Genomic DNA, 17,809 nt, shown 5'->3' with positions numbered 1-17,809 from the left:
CATCCAAGAGAAATATATATCAACAAAATAGTTTCAAACAACATTTTATGTTAAACTAAAGTGATGCAGTAATCATTTTTAATAACCATTTGCTAGTCTTTAACACTTTTGCTCTCCAACGGTTGGCCACATCTTTTCCTACACCACCGCCAACAATTTAGCTCATCCTACTTTAAAGATCATGAGCTTGTTTTATTGAACAGCAAGCAAATTGCTCCTTTAGGCAACTTAAATTTCATGTTTCAGTTACCTAACATAATTATAAATGCCATGAAATGCTAAGTTGTTATAACTGAAGTCAAATAACACACCAATGTTCAAATAGCTAAATGTATCTAACTTGAAATTCATACAACGGCTTCAAGGCGAAAAGCGTCTCAACAATGGTATCTGTCTAATATGCAATTACAATCCATTATATAATCCATATATTGAATTATGTAATATTATTATATTGATTAATACCTATATAAATGAGTTATCAACTGGTCAGAATTTTGTAATCTGATCACTAATTAGTAATTTTCTATTACAAAATACAATTCTAAGTTGTTGAACTACTACCAGAGTTTATAAAGGCTACCATTCAATAGCTTTTGATCTCAGCTTCAAATTCATCATGAACATGACCACCTTGCTACTTACTGTATAAACACAATGTCAAACTACTAAATATGGCAGTATTCAAACCAAAAATCTTTATCATTTTTTTCAGTTTTCAAAAGCAGAATGCATAAATATAATAATATGTTTTAATGTTTGCTTTGCTATATCATTATTTACCAAGAAAGTAACAAGTCACACAAATATCTCAACAGCACATGAACTTACTTATTAGTGTAAGACAAGAATCTTGTAAACAGTATATTATAGAAAACCTTTATTTTAAATGAAAATGTATAACCAGTCTAGGTATCCGATCACATTGCAAATCATTCAAGGAAATATAGTTGTACATTAAATAATGGTGACTGTGGTGATTGCCATTGTTAATGCATAATCTATATATATAAATCTAAAAGTTTGTCAATGTTGTCATTGTTAGTTCAGATGTCTGTCTATCTAGTTATAGGTATTAAAATCTTGGAATGAAAAACTTGTTGTGTGCTAAATTTGAACTCATAGAGATTGCAACAGCAAGTTTCAAACAACACGTTTAACCACTGAACTAATACAATCCTTAGCATTTAATTGTTCTTATCACATACTGTATACCGTATTCCCACGCTAAATGTGCACTTCTGATTATTAACTAATAAAACCTTTTGCATTTTTTATTTTTTGAAATTGTTTAAAAGCTAATTTTTTGCTACCATTACCTATTGTTTTAGTTTGTAGTTTTTAAATGTGCCGTTTAAATTCGAAATGTGCCTTTACACGTCTATTTCCTGTTTTTCACAAGGTTCAATTGCTAACTCAGTAAAGGCTAATAATTTTGACGCAGGCAATTGTATTATCTGAAGGAGGAATAGCCTGGACATTCTCTCTCTCTGTTTGGTCAGGCAAAGTACCAAATAAAGACAGTCCGGTATGTCATTATTGCTTTTGTACAAGTATAAGGAGGTTTCAGTATAGCTGTATTCAAAGTTGTGCTGTTGCTCAAACCTTTGCTGGGGTGATAACCATTTTTATACACACACTTCTATGCACAAAGTTTTATTCAGGAGTTATATGTTGTTTTCTCAGTTCGAATTGCAATTCTCAATCGAGGGTGCATTCCATTTAGAATGCAGTAAAGCAAGCAAAAGCATATGAAAACACCTCAGAAATATGCAGACTATTTTTGTTAAAAAAATATTAATATGTTTATGGTAATTATGTTTTAATTCTATAGTGGGGTTGTTCAAGGTACATCTTAACTGCTTGTCACTAGTAAATGAGTTTTATTTGAGGACTGTACATTTAACTATGTATATGAAACGAATAGTAATGAAGCTTGTTTAGTCAACTCTCACTTTGCTATATAAATATATATATATATATATATATATATATATATATATACAGGCTTACAATATCTCTTCCGTACAAATACCATCGCTAACTATATGAGATGTTAAGAGGTCAAGTCATGCCAATGTGCCGAAATTGTGCCGCCGGCTTTACAAGTCTGATGCTTTAATCGCATAGACGGAAGAGAACAACTCCCTTATATAGCAGCTGATGCATAAAGTGCAGTGAGTCTTGCGACAAGCTGCTGTTTTGCTCGCCCGCTCTACAAAGGGACAACTCTGCAAAAACAACAGTTTGTCAAGACAGGCTAACCACTCAGGCAGTGTACCACTATTCTACTAAGGCACACTACCACTATACCATTCAGGCACGCAACCACTACACCACTCAGGCACACTACCACTACACCACTCAGGCACACTACCACTACACCACTCAGGAACACTACCACTACACCACTCAGGCACACAACCACTACACCACTCAGGCACACTACCACTACACCACTCAGGACCGCTACCACTACACCACTCAGGCACACTACCACTACACTACTCAGGAACACTACCACTACACCACTCAGGACCACTACCACTATACCTCTCAGGTACATTACCACTACACCACTCAATTACACTACCACTATACCACTCAGGCACACTACCGCTACTTCACTCAGGCACACTACCACTACACCACTCAGTTAGACTACCACTACACCACTCAGACACACTACCACTATACCACTCAGGTACACTACCACTATACCACTCAGGTACACTACCACTATACCCTTCAGGTACACTACCACTATACCACTCAGGAACACTACCACTACACAACTCAGACACACTACCACTATACCACTCAAGTACACTACCACTACACCACTCAGGTACACTACCACCACACCACTCTGGTACACTACCACTATTCTACTCAGGTACATTACCACTACACCACTCGGTTACACTACCACTACACCACTCAGACACACTACCACTATACCACTCAGGTACACTACCACTATACCACTCAGGTACACTACCACTATACCCTTCAGGTACACTACCACTATACCACTCAGGAACACTACCACTACACAACTCAGACACACTACCACTATACCACTCAAGTACACTACCACTACACCACTCAGGTACACTACCACCACACCACTCTGGTACACTACCACTATTCTACTCAGGTACATTACCACTACACCACTCAGTTACACTACCACTACACCACTCAGACACACTACCACTATACCACTCAGGTACACTACCACTACACCACTCAGGTACACTACCACCACACCACTCTGGTACACTACCACTACACCACTCAGGAACACTACCACTACACAACTCAGTTACACTACCACTACACCAATCAGGCACACTACCACTATACCAATCAGGTACACTACCACTATACCCCTCAGTTACACAACCGCTACACCACTCAGTTACACTACCACTATACCCCTCAAGTACACTACCACCACACCACTCAGGTACACAATCACTACACCACTCAGGTATACTACCACTGCACTACTCAGGTACATTACCACCACACCATTCAGGTACACTACCACTATACCACCCAGGCACACTACCACTGTACCACTCAGGTACACTACCATTACACCACTCAGGTACACAACCGCTACACCACTCAGGTACACTACCACTATACCACTCAAGTACCACTATACCACTGCACCACTCAGGATCATTACCACTACACCACTCAGGTATACTACCACTGCACTACTCAGGTACATTACCACTACACCATTCAGGTACACTACCACTACACCAATCAGGCACATTACCACTTCACCATTTGTGCACACTACACAAAAAGATATAGTTTTCCACATATTGACCACTCATGACGATGTCTCACAGTGCACAGGACTGGCAGGCATATTAGTTTTATATAATAAAAAACGGGTTCATCGAGTCTGTGTCATTTAAACCAAGAGAGGGCAATTCACAATCTTTTCGGCAATTTTCTGTACCTCGATATACAAGTGCCCAACATACAAAATAATCGAGATAAGAGCCAAAACTTCAAGGAAGTTTCTTCAAGATACAGTCAACCTTTGAGATACAAGTATATGAGCTGGTACTCAAATGGCAATGCATGAGACCGTCTTTGTGAAAAACATCGCTTGGTCTTTGTTGTAAAATTAACTTGAAAAACTTATTATAAAGGTTAGTTAAAAATTATGGCAAGAGCGAGGCAAAATACACCAAGCAAAAAACAGATAATAAAAAATTAATATGAAGACAAAATCCAAATAAGCTTTAGTGGAATATTAAAACTCAGCTTTAACCCCACCATCCCAAACTAAAGATTAATTAAGATACTTAATCTTTCACTGCTATATACATCTATCTATACTTACATTTTATATTTTAAAAATTAAAGTTGTGGTTCTATATTATTACTAAGACAGCTTTTTATCATGTGTTATATATTAACATCTAATGAATGATGTCTCAAGCTAGATAGTTCTGGTGTTTTTAACATGTTACTTACAGTTTGGAGCGACTCAATAAAAAGTGCCCCTATGCATATGACTTGTTGTAAACCCACTAATTTCAGTATCATTTTGTAGGTAAAAGGTTAATGTTTCTGAAATAAGTGAAAGTTTTCCAACTAAATGTATGTTAATGGTAGGACAACTCTACAAAACTGTTTTACATGTATGCCACATGTGGTACAGTGGGTCAAGATTGTCTTCAGTAGGCTTAATTCATTTATAGTTAAATTCAAAGTTTAAGTTATATTACATAGTGCCACAAAAGTCTAGTATACTGAACACATTGCTGTCAAGTCTCTCACACTGCTGTTAGCAAATACGCCAGTATTGACGGTAAAAACTCTAGACGGTACTGCACAAAGTAATGTTACAGTGCATTTTATTGCAGATCATACTTGCTAGATAGTTATTTGTCACTTTGCAAGCATAGGTGGTAAATTAGAACAATCAAAAGCACATTTCTCTATCATTATATTCTGTTTTAGGTAGTTTTTTCACAGTAGGAGAACAGATTAACGTATTTAGTATAATGTTTTTAGTTATTTTATATAGGAAATTTTGCATTGAGATATCAAAACATTGACATGTGAGCTCAGTCCCAAAACACATTAAGCTTGTATGTTGAGGTATGACTCTTCAGTCTATTTTTATAATGAAACATATAACACTTTTTTCATTGTTGAAGTTGGAGACCTTGAACATTTTAAATTAGCGCTGCTGACTTGATAACCATAGTTGAACAAGAATTTCATGTTCACGATGTAAAGTTGTTGCACTGATGGTGTTTCGACTCGATGTATTATTTATCAAAAATTGTTAGAAGTGTGAATTTCCTATTTTGCTGAAAGTTTGTTTGGATGGAATAGTGAGGTAATTTATGTATTAAAGTGTCAGTGTTTGTCTGTCATTTTTGCGTTCATTTATAACAATAAAGTTTTGAAAAATAAAATTTACTTTGAAATAAAATTTGATTTACACTAAAATTTAACTCAGTCCTTCTACCTTTCTGCAAACAGGTGTGCTATCCACTAAGCTAAGCGGCTGCAGGGCCGTATCCTCCTATACTGCAGCTACTGCCATGGCAGTACCATTTTTTGAGGCTCAAAATCCCGGAATTCACGTCATTTGTGCTTGATTTTAACACTTTGGCTGGGGAAATGACCAAAATGTTGTTTACTGGTTGCGTGGGGAAGCGGCACTTATGTCGCTTTCGGTAGATGTTTATAAAGCTGCCATCTCGTAACGTTAAACAAAGGATATGAATGCTAGTAAGTTTTAAATATCATCAACAAGATATTAGCTGATAAATTCAAATATGAAACGATTATCCGAAAGGCTTTCCTTCTTGTTAAAGAAATCGCGCATTCTTGGAAAAAAATAAAAGCTGGAAATACCAGTCAACATCGGCTCGACTTTCAAAACGGTAAAATAAAATATTATTTGAACCTCCGACCGTAAGTGATTTTTGGTGTGATTAGAATAACAATAATTCAGATGATAGACGTGATGTAAACTTTTTAGACTTTTATTATACTTGGAATATACAGAGAAAAACGATCGTTATGGTAGCTCACACGGCAATATTATAGCGTCGGACTCTACCAAAAGGAATGCTTCCAAGCATTTCATACAGAGACAATTGTACATGGTTGTATTTTTTGTAGTAGAAGATATGTAAATTTATCAAATTAAATTATTAAAAGATTTTGTTCATAAAAATAAATTTAATTTTGAGCTGTGCATGTAACATGCATAGCTAAAACTTAAATCTACTACTACTTGCTCAGTATTATAGACTACAGTATAAGGGCATTATTTTTAACATGGTGCTCTATCAATTTTACTTTTTAACTCTACAATATTATTTAATTGAATTATTTCATAGGAGACTACTCCTCTCCTACACCATTCAGCATTGTACCCAGTGATAATTCTACCTCATGCTAGCTGTGGCCAACCCCTTTAGCAGTTCTCATTCACATTATATTTTTAATAAGCGTTGTTAAAGACAATCTCAATAAACAGTTTTATATTTAGAAAACTGGATTATAATGTCAAATTTGCTGTTAGAACATGTGCCCCATCAGGAGCCAATTGTGCTAGATTTGCACCATTTTGACTAGTTATACTAAAAAATTTTCCAGGGGAGAACCCCTGAACCCCCCTCCCGTCCCCCCCACCGAAAGGGCGCTTCTCTTGGACTCTCCCTGCAGTACCATTTTCAAACAGGTGGATACTGCCCTGAGCAGCTGCCTTGCTATTCAGTTGAAAAATTCTGGTCATACTTATTACACCTGCCAATATTTAACGCCGAATAGTTAAAATAAAAAGTTTCACACTTCTGCTAAAATGCTTGAAGATCATGGTAGCATGAGAGAACATGACGCAATTTTTTTCCTAACAAAGGGATAGACATGGCTCTTATTATACTAAAGATGCAGACGAGCTTACGTTACTCAATGTTACTCCAAGTTACTCGAATTCCTTAGGTAAAAATATTCAGCCAATCAAAAATAAATCCTTTATGCTCAACTTTGATATTACCTGTGCAACATTTGGCATTCGCCTAGTCTTCATTATAATAAAAACAGTTTTGTCTGTTTGTTGGCCGGTCCAAAAACCAAATAAGAAAAAAATTGGCTCGAACAGGAATTGAACTCGAGTATTCCTATTTACAGTCTGTCAAAGTAATTCCTACACCACTCAGTTGCCTTGCCACCAAACAAATCAATTATGTATATATAGTGATTACTCATTACGATCTCTCACAGTGCACAAAACTGCCAAGCATACTAATTATAATAATTTTACAAACGAACCTATTACTATCGTGGAGATTTTCAATGGCAAGCAAGAAGGTGTATTGCAGGTATTAATAACTGTAAAAAATTAGTGCTTGGAGATTAAAACGCTTGTGAATTATATTTAAACTTTAATAAAGGTTGTAACACTTTACATTCACTGTGTTTTTATGCATCGAATGTATTCAAAGTTTCTTCTACTATAGAATTTCTATAGAATTATAGAAATTGTAAAATCCGAACGGATTTAATTAACACCATTTAGGCAGAAGCATTTGCATTGAGAGTACTATTGAAAATCACACAAATTCTCACTTTTGGATGGACTTGAATCGATAATACCCAGTCAAGTTCTCCACAAAAGAGGTAAACAAATTCAGTGCATTTTATCACACTACCACGCAGGCGTATTATAACCACTATTGCCAACGATAGGCTGATCATGTAACAATGGTAATATAATTACCTTTTTATTTATTTCATTACCTTATTTATTAAATATCCTAACCCATTAATTGTAGATTCTCATTGCACTGGTGCCGACCTTTTCTTAGGCTTAACTTTTCTAGCATAGAAAAAGCTTTTTACTAAAAGAAATTGTCACTTCTGCAATCTTTGAAGCTGTAATTGTATAGCAATGTAGGAAATTATGTTGCTGTTTTGTAATATAGAGGGATATTAATATATTATCAATAATAAACAAATTTCTGATGAGGTAACCAGGCTGAGTTAGTGCAACAAGTACACAAAGCGAAATTGAGAAGTAACTGTGACCCGAAAACAAGTCTACTTTAACCAAATGTTTTGAGGAATACATCGCTAGTTTTGGAAAAATTAAAAAAGTACAACTCTGAATCGTTGAAACGGTAGGGTACTAGTTTGTCATCAAAGATCAACTCTGATTTCATGCGAATTATCCAAATCAAGTGTTTGAAAAATTTTTGAATTTATATTTTATTTTCATACAAAGTACAACAATGGTAACAGTTGATGATACCTCTGGATGCATTGCCATCACCACCTCAACGACCAATAAAACATTTATATAAATTTTATTTTTACGTTAATGTTTATTATATTATACAATGTATTATAGAATAAAATGTTGAGATTACGAAAATAAAGCATTTTTCTGTAAACTTACATGTTAAAGTAGTTTTATGTCAATTGTGAATAAGGTTCCAAAATCTGGTGATTGGCACACTAAAAATCTTACCTATAATCGAATGGTATTTTGTGAAGCACTAGAAAACAAGTCCAGCAACACACTGCAAATGTCACAAAATCAAAAAAATATTTTGACATTTTTTGGCTGAAACCATTAAAATCTATACAATTTTAACAAATTCTGAAAGTGTTTGCAGTATCATAATTATCCATCGAGCACAAGTCAATGATTGTTTTCTGATTCAGTCATCAAAAAAATTATTTTTAGTATCACACAATTTTTCATGTGCATCGCTATCATCTATCACATAAAACAAATGAGTCATATAAAATTTTGTACATCTAACTTTGTTTTTTCACATTTAGGTTGTTACATAGTTCTATATAATGCCTTTATTTAAATGATGTAAGTGATTACCTGAAGGATTCACCAATAAGTTTTTTGAGCAATCGAATTAATTAATTAAATACAACTTTTATAAAATATATTTGATTCATCGTGCAGTAGTTTCAACGTAAGAAGCGCATATTGAAAGTATATATTAGGTACATCAAAAATTGACTGTGTTTAAATAATTAGCCTAAAGTTGCTAACAAAAACCTCAACTCGACATGTTGATAAAAAATAAAGTGTGGTTGGTATATTTGATTGCTACAATTTCAAAGGTAAAAAAGGAGGCATGCCATTTAAATTTGTGTAAACTAATGAATGGGAATCGATAACATTTTCTGTATTTATAAAGATAAAGCCAATGCAGGAATCTCATTTTACGTAATAATTCATCGCTGAATGTTATGGTTTAACGAATTGAGATGTACCAGTCTCTAAAATATACATTTGCAAGTCATGTTTTTTTCCAAGAGACTGTATAGCTAGCAGAATTTTTTAAAGCTATTGATATTTATATGTAATTTTAGTACATAAAGATGGAACACAAACTACGTACCTTCAGGTCCGGTAAAGCAATCAGTGGCAGCACTTAGCATGAGCTCTTCAAATGATAAAGCAACATCAAACAGCTTAAAGCAGTGTAGCCCAAAACTGAGACCATTTGACTTGTCGATGTGTTGCCACCCAAGCTTAATTTGTCCTTTTGAGTCCCAGACATTTTCTAATCTGGCACTATAAAAAGTGTAACAGAGTCATTGTAAAATTTCAAAAACACAAACTATAAAACTTTTTTTAGATAACAATGCTGCAGCTTGCATGAAACCTGAATATTTTGGACGGACAAAAACTAACGAACAGATGCAGCTCACACATGTATATACAATATAGATCTATACACGCAATATAGATATATATATATGTTACATATATATTATATAGATATATATGCCATTTCAAAGAAATTGAGCTAAAAAGACAAATTCTAAGCTCAGTGAGATGAGTATATTAAAATTGGACGACTTTTGATTAAAAATTCGCTGCAGCTACAATGTGGTTTTGCGCTTAGCGCTTGTCAGGCTGTCAATTGCCAAACGCAAAACAACTTTGTAACTGATGCAAGAAAATTTTAGTCAAAAATAGTTTAATTTTATCTCTCATTAGTAAGCTTACTCAAATTTTTCATTGGCATTGTGCCAGGCTAATAGCGTGTGGCAGGCAACACTCATTACTTCTCATTGTTTATAAGCTACCTTTTAAAACCCAGCAACGCCAGGAAGCACAGCTAGTATATATATATATATATATATATATATATATATATATATATATATATATATATATATATATATATATATACACACATATTTATATATACATATATATATATACACACATATTTATATATACATATATATATATATATAGATATACCTTCCACTTCCATACAACAAGCCATGGTTGCTACTATAAACTTCCAACTCTCCGCTATCTAGCAAGACACTTATCATTGTCCAATCACCAACAGCCAATTTGAACCAACGAGACATTAAGTATTCTCCCATGTATATGTGCACACGAGCCAAATTGTCACCAGCTCCAACCAGGGCAATACTAAATGGTTGCCTAAAATAGAGAGAATAACATATGAAGATGGCTGACTTTGAGCTTTTAGATTGTTATACTAACACAATATCAAAATCAATATTGTTTCTGTTCAGAAATTCAAGAAACTGGTCACGCAGTATAATCACATCAGAATGCAGTTAAAACTTAAAATACAAAGGTAATCTGTGCTAATATTTGCTCTGTATGTCAACATCATCATATTTTGGAACAATTTTTCTTAATAAAATACATTTTCATAATTAATCAAACGTGGAACTTAAATAATTGATGATATTTTAAACAAAAACATGTAGAAAAAAAGCAAAATAATGTTACACAAATATATGTAAAAATCATACACAAAAACTTATTATCATGTAATAACCTAAACAAAAGTTAGAGACTGTTGGAAAGTGGTTCATATTGCCACATTGTAATTACATAAAAATAGACAAAATAAGTTGTAGGCTTGGCCATAAAGGAGACATGATGGTGTAAGTAGAGGTCGGAATAGTTATAGTGTTCAGCAAGCTTAAAATAAGTGAATTTTAAATTACTGTAACTAATTTTGATGTTGTTGATGTTTTATTTAATGTTTGTAAAATTCTATTATTATACCAGTCACTCTTCTTATTGTCACCCATTTTAGGTTTTCTATTTTGCGTTATTTTTTCATAATACCTACTAGAAATCGTTTTTAAAGAACTTTCAAAGAATTTATACAAAGGTGTTTGCTGAAGTTCCTTTTTAACATTTGTTGTGCAATGCTAAGAAAAGGGTTGCCTCCTCCTTTTTCTATCATTGCTATCATGCGCACAATGATTTTAAAATTAAATAAGAAAGTAGGGAGTTCTGCTTAACGCTGCTTAAAAAATGTAGAACATAACTAGGTAAAATAGTCTGCATTGATTTATCGAGTTACAAAACAGCAAGGTTTCAAGAAATTTCAAAACTGCTTCATATTCTCATGCAAATATTGGACAAAACTTTGTTAAATATTAAAAAGATTGTGACCAAAGTTACGGTTTGACTGTACTAACCCACCATACTTGTGAAACTAAGTTGAATTAATAGTTTTGTTGCTATATGGAGGTTCTTTAACCTTTTGGCTGGGTTAAAGCTCCATAAAAATACCCAAAAGTCGTGTAATGTATTTTTTAAAACTCAATAAAATCGGTATTTTATGAACATGCATAGCGAAAACTAAATTTTATTTTTATTAAAAAATTTTTTGTACATGAACATTCATTTACATATGTACTACTACAAAAAAAGCTACAATTATGTACAGTTGTGCCTTTATGAAATGCTTGAAAGCATTCCTTTCGGTAGAGTCCAACGCTACATCGTAGCCGTTCAAGCTACCATAATCATCACTTTTCCCTGTATATTCAAAAGTCCTAAAAGTTTACATCACTTCTATCATCTGAATAATTTTTTAAACTGATCAGACAAAAAATCACTAGCAATCGCAGAATCAAATAAATTTATATTTTACTGTTTTGAACGTCAAGCCGATGTTGACTAGTTTTTCCAACTTCCATTTTTTTTCCAAGGAGGCGCGATTTCTTTAGCTTTTAGCACAAGGCAATGCTTCTCAGATAATCGTTTCATGTTGTAATTTATCGACTAATATCTTGTTGATGATATTTAAATTTTACTAGCGTTTGTATCCTTTGTTTAATGTTACTAGGCAACAGCTTTATAAACGTCTACCAAAAGCGACATAAAAGTCATTCCCCACGCGACTGATAAACGACATTTTTGTTGTTTCCCCAGCAAAGGGTTAAGAATGGTCTGCAATAAATTAGGTGTAAGACATTTTAGCAGAAATAATCACAAAAAATCAAGTTCAAGTTATTTACTTGAAGTAAAGCTCAATAAAGATGCTATCCTTTGAAATTTGCTACTGCGGTATATTCATGTAGCAAGTTTCATCGGTGTCCTAGTTGGAAGCAATGTACACGTAACAATGATTGTGGTTTATTCTATGAAAAAGCTTTCTTTTATAATTGCATTTAATACCATTAAAAATGTTATTATTTTAAAAAAAAAAGCAATGAGTCAAGTTGTGTCACATAGATATGCAGTACTTATGTTATAATTTAAAATGCTTTCGCTATTTAGGAACTTTTATTTTTACTACATAAGGTCCTACTTTTACTCATTTAAGGATTAAGGTTCTTTATATTTTTGCTTTATATATATAAAACCAAGACTCTGATGTACTGAAATATATGATTAAAGTACTTATGTAATTGATGTGCTTTAAGGATTATGGTTCTTTATATTTTTGCTTACCTGTTAGAATTATCAGATGCTATCCATTTGATGATGGGGAGTCTGGTTGCTGAGGACAAGGGAGAATGAGTTGTAATAAATACGCTTATCGTGAATGTGTTTCCAACAGAGAAATACCCATACGGTAAAACAGAAATATAGTTTTCATTAACTTTAAATGTCATATGGGTGTGCGGTGCGGTGTGTGCTATGGTAATGTTATTGTGAAATATCGTTTTTGCATATCTGCCTACATTCACTCCAGCTGAGAGCAGCACTCTAGGATATGGAATGTCATTATGGTCGCAAGTAATGTTTTCCCTCAGAGTGCTGATGTTGTTACAACCAAAAACATTAGACAGTGTTGAGCTTATGCGAGAAGGTTTTCTGCCATCACCGCATACTACGGAAATTAAGTTGCTGTCATGTATCGCACCGGCCGTCAGCCTAACATTTAAATCTTGGTCATCTGCAGAGTATATATGAAACCCTTCTGTATGAAGAAAAGAAATGTCACAGTATTCCGAGCATACCGGATGTTTTCCAAGCCACACGCCATTTACACAGGATCTATTGAAATCACCTGAAACCAGGGAAGAATTTCTTAGGCAATGATAGCTATGGATAAGAAGATTTGAATAGCGCGTTTCTGTAACCACTTCTGCACCGACTGGAGCTTCTTCATAAGAGTAGTTTTTGTAGCACTCACTCTGAGCTAAAACAAAATCTTTAGGTTTTTAAATTGGTCAACATCTCATAAATAAAACTCAGAGTAGCAATAGCATGCACTTTTGAAGCTTACCATGCAAGAATTAACATAATAGATTCTACACAATACATAGCATTTTACACTTGAATTAGCGAAACTTACCTCTACAGTGACTGAATATCACGTTAATGTCTTCCGCTTCATCATAAGCTTCTTCAAAGTACTGCACGCATTGGAACGCAAGAGACGTACCAAATGTCACATAATTTGATTCATTCATCTCCAGTTGATTCAATTTGGTTGATATCTAAAGAACACAGCAGCAAATACTCTCAATGTGATACATAGCAAAAACTTAATTGACTATTTGAAATACTTAAACAGGCTTCTATGCGCTTGAAAACTGAAAGTTTAACCGGTGCTTTCAAAAGATTGTTGAAAGAACTTTCATTGCTGTAGTAAGATAGAACACCCCAGCCACCATCAATTCTATAGTGAGATCCAATTTGAAAACATGCTAATAACAGTCAACAACAGCTATATTTTCATCTAATAAATCAGCTTAAAGTGATTTGGAAACTCCAGCATAGTTATTTACATTTTATAAACTATTGGCAAAACTATTTACATAACTGCTCTGGATAAATTTCATTTGCAAGCATAAAAACAAAATGTGACAAACTTTAATCATTAGGCTATGAAAACTACATATCTCACCTGAGATCAACTAATGTACTAATTCTATTTTATCTAAACACCCCCTTTATTTGTACGCCACCTCTAATAGAAGATGAGTTAGAAAATACAATGCTGTCCTTTGATTGAATGTCTTCTATTTGCCCGCCACTTGTTTGACTTGCTTTGATGTTACGACCCCAGAGGCCTAATCAAAAGTAATGAATACTGACAATATTGCTGAACCGTTCAACACTGCTGCTGGATACAATGTATTACGCAAACCTAAATGTAACACGGCTCCTTTAAACAAAAGGTGTACATTTGTTTTAACATTTAGACACCATAGACCTAATAACTATACTAACAGGTAATATATATAGTTTAATATTTAGACACCATAGACCTAATACTTATACTAACAGGTAATAGGTTTAGTTTAACATTTAGACACCATAGACCTAATAACTATACTAACAGGTAATAAGTATAGTTAATAGATGGTAGTCAGGCTAGCAAATTTCCTTTTTGAGCAATTTTAAAACAAAATAACTTTCAAACACCTAAATTATTAATCCGTATCTCATTCACTGGGTTTTCAAGCTTCATAAGGATTCGGAGTTGGCCCATGCTGATCAATTCACATCCTAACGTTTTAAGGATTCAAAACTGCTCTTTATCGATTTTACATAACTAGTGGCATACTCCTCAGAACAGAACTTGTTAAAGTAGACTCGTTTTCCGGTCTCGGTAATTTTGCAATTCAAGCTTAGTGCATTTTTTGCAATAACTCAGCCTAAATACCTGATGAGAAATTTCTTTTTTATTAACAATATTAATAACCTTCTATATTACAGAACAGCAACAGAATTTACTACTTGTTATACAGTTGTTACTTCAAAGGGCACAAGAACTACCAACACTTTCAGTAAAAAATACTTTGTCTATGTTGGAAGAGTTAAGCCGAGAAAGAGGTTGGCATCAGTGCAGTGGGAATCTTTACAATCAATAGGTTCAGTTATATAATGAATAAGGTAATAGAATAAAAAGGTAATTATTTCATTATTGTTGAATCAGCAACCTATTGTTAGCAATGGCAGTTATAATATACCCGAGTGGTAGTGTGATGAAAGGCGCTGAATTTTTTACCTCCGCTGGAGAAAGCTTAACTTGGTGTTATCGGTTCGATTGATCTACATTGAGCGTTTCTGCGACGTCAAATGTATAGCTGCAAATGCGTTTGCACAAAATCTGTGAAGCGAAATGGCATCAAATTTGTTTGTATTTTACCGTTTCTATGACTTGAAGTGGAAGAAACTCTGAACCCTCATGGAAAATTAGTAACTATATCATTATACATTGTGCATATTTATTGCTAACTTGTCAAAGATCTCTAAATAGAATTGGCATTGGGAAGCTGAGAAATACCATTGGTTATCTATTGTTTGCAAATAATCTGCAATGATATTATAGCCTGTGCCTTGCGTTGATATTTGTTAGAGTTCTCAATTTTTTTTAATTCGAAGGCATAACTTTATTTTATAACTAAAATTTAACTGTGTTTCACAAATGCTCATTGCAATCATTGATATTTTTGCTACAGTTTTGCAGCCAAAACTGGATTTTTATGTGCAGTAGAAGAGGAGTCTCAAGCATCAATCGATTGTAAACCGCGATAAGATAACCGCAAGGATGCTATCAAATCATATGCTATAAATCTGCAAACTTACATGTTAAGTGATGATAATCGATCAAATGCTACAAATATATCTACACATGAACACGTGAAATAAACAAACTATACTTATATTACATGCAGAAGCCAAATTTAACAATTTTAAAGGAAAATATTTGCATCATTTGCTTGGATAGCTATGTTCTTATTGTTGCTTTTGATGGGACCAGCTTTTTCTGGTTGTTCAATACTTTCCATAATGTCTTTTGACCTCAACTCTTTTTTGGTAATGTCAAACTAATCGATATTAGCAATCAAACAATTTTTTTGGCAAAGCGATGCTTTTCCGTGTAGCATTTAGTACAAATGCAAAGGTATTTAGTACAAATGCAAAGGTATTTAGTACAAATGCAAAGGTATTTAGTACAAATGCAAAGGCATTTAGTACAAATGCAAAGGTATTTAGTACAAATGCAAAGGTATTTAGTACAAATGCAAAGGTATTTAGTACAAATGCAAAGGTATTTAGTACAAATGCAAAGGTATTTAGTACAAATTCAAAGGTATTTAGTACAAATGCAAAGGCATTTAGTACAAATGCAAAGGCATTTAGTACAAATGCAAAGGTATTTAGTACAAACGCAAAGGCATTTAGTACAAATGCAAAGGCATTAAGTACAAATGCAAAGGTATTTAGTACAAATGCAAAGGCATTTAGTACAAATGCAAAGGTATTTAGTACAAATGCAAAGGTATTTAGTACAAATGCAAAGGTATTTAGTACAAATGCAAAGGCATTTAGTACAAATGCAAAGGTATTTAGTACAAATGCAAAGGCATTTAGTACAAATGCAAAGGCATTTAGTACAAATGCAAAGGCATTTAGTACAAATGCAAAGGCATTTAGTACAAATGCAAAGGTATTTAGTACAAATGCAAAGGTATTTAGTACAAATGCAATGTGTGAAGGTTTTGCTCGCTAAACGCAGCCTTAACCCTAAAATAGTCGCTCATCTACCATCGTAAATGTAAACCATATGTCTATACATTTACTTGGAGGTATCAAGACCGCATTAAACCAGGAACTCCTATCAGCCTAAGGCAATTATTAATTATTTCTGTAGCAGTACTTTCAAAGTTTTAACGAAAAAAATGAAAAGTTGGGAATAGGACAATGAGAGACATAATTGTTATTGATGTAAACGATTCATTATTAATATGATTTTGTTGAAACTTTTCTACTGATCAATTGATAGTATGGGCTAGCAAAGATCAATTAATGGCGGTCCAATGTAGGTGACGTTCAACTAGAGAGTAACGTTCTATTTGTCAACCGTCGCAAAGAGTGGCAGTCAAATAGAGGTGGCGTGCAAATAGAGGTGGCATTCAATTAGAGGTTTTACAGTATACAGACATATATATATATATATATACATACATATACATATAAGTAAAAGACTAAGATCTGAGCAGAGTGCTCAATGATAAAATCAGAGCAAGTTAAAATCAATAAAACAGACTATAACTGTAGATAAAACACTTTATTACTATTAGTTTCATTCTTGGTAAGAGCCATCTTCAAATGTAATGTTAGCACCAGTTTTTGTTACTTATATACAGCTAAAACTATTAAAATTGCTAAAGCTTCATAGCTGGAAGATTATCGACTAATAAAAGCATTAGGTTTCAAAATTGGACAGTAGAAACTTGCTAGCATGTCTGCATGCGCTGACGAGTTCAGTGCGTTTGTTCAATGAACCAAGGTGTGGCCTGTATAGAATATAAAATTTTTCTTGTAGACACAAGGTACAGTTTTTAGAGGCATTGGCCAGCGGTATGGACTGCTCCTATATTCTCCAATTGATGAAATAGTTAGTGTTTGAATCCTTCAACTGCCATATGCGCTTGCTGAGTTCAGTGGCAGTTATTTTATTTCGTTGTGTAAATGATGCTTTGTGATTGTTATAGCGTGTTTTAAATGAAGTTTATGTTA

The sequence above is a fragment of the Watersipora subatra genome, chromosome 10, assembly GCF_963576615.1.
Source record: "Watersipora subatra chromosome 10, tzWatSuba1.1, whole genome shotgun sequence".
NCBI lineage: Eukaryota > Metazoa > Bryozoa > Gymnolaemata > Cheilostomatida > Watersiporidae > Watersipora > Watersipora subatra.
The sequence above is the reverse complement of the archived record's forward strand: the minus strand, read 5'-3'. Positions refer to the sequence as shown.